Raw genomic sequence first — 3,803 nt, forward strand, 5'->3', positions numbered from 1 at the left:
GCGTCGTGTTCAGCTGGTTGAGGTTGGCCATGATGACGTCTTTGGGGCTCTCTTTGCAGAGCGTTTCCATGTCACTTCCCAGGGTTTTCAGAATGTTGTAGATGTCGTGCAAAACACAGCAATTTGCATGGAAGGCTGGACATGCATGTATTTTCTTTGCCATGTCTCTGGCTTTGGAGCTGATCTCCTCAGGCTGAGGACGGAAGGTTGCAGAGACACACTTTTGCTGTGGGGAAGGAAGAGGAGAGAAAAATTGTTAGTCCTTTGGTTTCCCCTTCTCATTTGTGTACCCATTTGTGGGGTTTTTGATTGTGGTTCAATCTGTATATTAACACCTCCACCCCTTTGATCAAGCAGGCATTGCACAGAGTATGCAGTTCCCCATGCCCTGCTTGCCTTGGTTCTCAGCTTTTCTAAATCTTGGGTTCTGTCCTATGCCAGAGATCTGGTTTGGCCTGAGTGTATTTTCATCTGTTTCAGCAGAGATGGTTTGAATTTCAAGAATGAATTCAGAGGAAATGTCAATGTTGATTTTTATCAACATACTCTTGGAAACGCAACCCCAGGAACTGAATTTTGAGGCATTGACACCAGGGTTCAGTGAACAATTTATCATCTCCAAGGAAGGGATGGCTGAACAGGATTTTTGGCAGAAGTGCTCAAGCACTAGGGTCAGAATAAAGGGCAAAGCAATTCTTGCCATGTTTCCAGTGATCTGACTAAAGTCCTGCAAGAAGATGCCCAATGCTCAGAAGGAACACTGTGAATCAGGAAGATCCCAGCTTGCAATGAGCTGAGGTAAAGTCACCCAAGATTTCTGCAGCTGCCCTTGCCCCAACTGTGCCCTGAAATAACACAATGTAAATGCTTTCCTTCTTGCATGGAATACAGAGAAGAGCCTACTTTAGGTTCTAAACCAAATACTTATTTTCTGATAGTTTTTCTTGTGTTTTATAATAGTTCAAGAGATTTCTCCACAGACATAGACACAGCACATAGAAAATGGTGCACTTACATAGAATTCAAACAAGTCATGTGCTTGGTCTTCTAGCACTGATGACATGGGCTGTATGTCGGTAGTGAAACTCTTCTGCCACTCTGCTGTACTCAATTTGCTTTCTGATGTCTTTGTTGGTGCCAAGGAGCCCAAAGGAACCATTAAACAGAAGAGGAAGATTGCAAACCTGTTGATCTCTGCGTTCAGGTGAAGAGAGGAAACCAAAAGGAAAGAATACAATGATTAGTCTCAGTCTTCTGCATAGTTTTTGCAAATCTTAATAGTTTTGTGCAGCATGATGCATTTTTAAAGCATATAGGCGTGAAGCTAAAGATGAACATCAACCAGGGCAACCTTACAGCCTGTAGCAAGGTCAGTCATACCCACCTGCTCTGCGTTCCATGGTGGGCTTGGACAGCAGTGGCTTGGCTGGGAGCTGGTGTTGGAGTTGCTTCTGGAGCTTCTGCCTGCCTGGAGTGCTGTGGATGGGACCAGCCAGCCTGCATTTAAATGCTGTGGAGTCCTGCGTCACAGTAATTTTTTCTCTTTTTTTTTTTTGCCAGTGATAATTTGGGGCTTTTTCTTTTTTGAAGATTGCATCAGATGCGTCTTCACTGATTGTGATCTAGGTGCAGTTTCAAACTGACATAGAGGGTGTCCTGTGTCATCTCTTTGACTAGGAGCTTGGGATACTTGTCTTGGCCATCCCATTTAAATCCTTGGGCTCTCCAAAATGTGGGATTTAGAACATAAACTCTTGTTTTATTGATAAACGTGGTTGGGAGCATGTTATTGCTACCCAAAGCCATTGCTTCTCCTTCAGAGTCAGTTTAAGAGTGGGCCACTGCAGGGAGTAAAAAAGGCTTGTGTGCAAGGTAGGTCAGGCCTCCAGTTCCATGTATAAATCCTTTTGCTGGATGCCTGTAAGACCCTGTTCCCAAGGGATGCTCAGGATACCCCCCTCCCCATCCCTGATGCCCGTCTCTCCAACTCCTCTGAGGCTGTGTTCTGCTTCTAGTACCAAGTGCAGGAAATTCTCATACACACCAAAACAGAGAATAATTATCCCTAGGATTTGTAAGTATGAGGCTGTGATCAGAAGAGCAAAACTCCTGATGGCTTGGGACAGAAAGAGCAGAGGAAACCCCTATGGAAATACCTTTGTGACACAGACACACTTGTTCTTCCCACCTCTGCAGTTAGAGATGTGCCTGGAAGGTAGTCATAGCTCAAAGATGAGTATGTGTCAAGTCACCAGGAAACCTTCAAGGGTCAATATACTGGTGTCAAAATAATCAGTTCTGGCTTTCATGTGCAATAACCCTCTTTGAAAAGAAAAAGCTTGGTGTGTGAATGAACTCCTCTGGGACTGGTTCAAGGATTGTTCTCAGGACTGAACCGATTCCCAAGGCTTGAAATGGTAATGGATATTTCCCCTGTAACATGGTGCACCAGGATCCCACCAGGCTGTAACTTCAGCTCTCAAGTCTTTGCTTGAAGCCACAGTAACAGAGTTTCCCAAAGTGAAGGTGGTTCTGCCATGGGCTGTGAGGGAGCCAAGCAGAGGGAAGGAGCCATCCCACCAGGAAGTCTTTCTTCTTGCACAACCCTTGTTCCCAGGTGCTTAATAATGCCAAGGAAGAGATGAGTTACCATGGCCTAGGGCAAGGACAGTTCTGGCAGACAGTTGTTTTCTTTGAAGGTTTTATTATTTGAGGGGGAGATGGAGACAGAGAGAAAGAGAAGATGTTTCTTTGTGCGTGGTATTCTTTAGGAGTGTCCCTACAAAGGGAGTGGTGGGTACAGATGGCTCCTTTCAGGCAGAAGGGTGGTCTTGGCGGGTTTCTTGTTTGGAAGCACCAAACCTGCAGAGATGCAGTTGGTCAGTGGCCCACAGGAAGATGCATGGAAGGTACATAAAAGATGCCATTGGGCACTGCCAGTCCCCTTCCAGCTCTCCCAGCTGGGCACAGCCAGGGAGGACTGGGATCTGGTCTTCCTCCAAGAGCAGGAATATCTCTTTGTGCAGCACTGAAGGCAATGGGGCCCAGTTATTTTAAATAGTGATGCAAATAAAAGCAGCAGCATTTTTACAGCTTTGCTTTTCCACAAAACACGGTTCAACCACTGGTGATGCTTTTTCTAAGACTTTCAGAAGACTTTACTTCATTTTTCTCCTGAGGACAGCACTTTACCTGATTACTCCACTCCAGGACATGCCATTATCTCATAGCCTGTGCATGCTCTGCACATCCTTTCCAATGTACAGGACTGTGATAAGCTGCTGAGCTGATAAGGGAGCAGGTCGGCATCCGTCCTGTAAAACCCAACCTGAGAAGTTCAGCTTTCCACCACGTAACCATCAGACACCACAGTGCAACTGCAATTCATTTGGTGAAGTTCTGCTGACACATGATGCCCTGTCAGCTCTCTAAAGTGGAATTTGTAGCCATTGCCTCAACACCTATCGCTGGAAAAAGGAAATTAATCTCCATCTGTGGAGACCTGACACTGACCTGAGACACAGCTGTGGCTTTTGTTCCTAGACCTCACCTACTTTTTCCAAGTGTGGGAGCTGGTATTTTCAGCTGTGAGCTTGTTTTCTGATGGCCTTACATGGTTGTGTGACAGTGCCCTCCACGTAAAGTGGAGAGCTGGACTTTCAGAGCTGACTGAGACCCTGACGGGTTCCTCCCTGAAACCTGAGTGACACTCAGGCCGTAGATAAGGAAAATGCCAAATTCCATGCTACAGGTCCCTGGCCAGGGAAGAATGCTGATGCTGTATCCTGCAAGTGCAGCATGAG

This window comes from Corvus brachyrhynchos, unplaced genomic scaffold, assembly GCF_000691975.1.
Source record: "Corvus brachyrhynchos isolate BGI_N302 unplaced genomic scaffold, ASM69197v1 scaffold114, whole genome shotgun sequence".
NCBI classification, from domain to species: Eukaryota; Metazoa; Chordata; class Aves; order Passeriformes; family Corvidae; genus Corvus; species Corvus brachyrhynchos.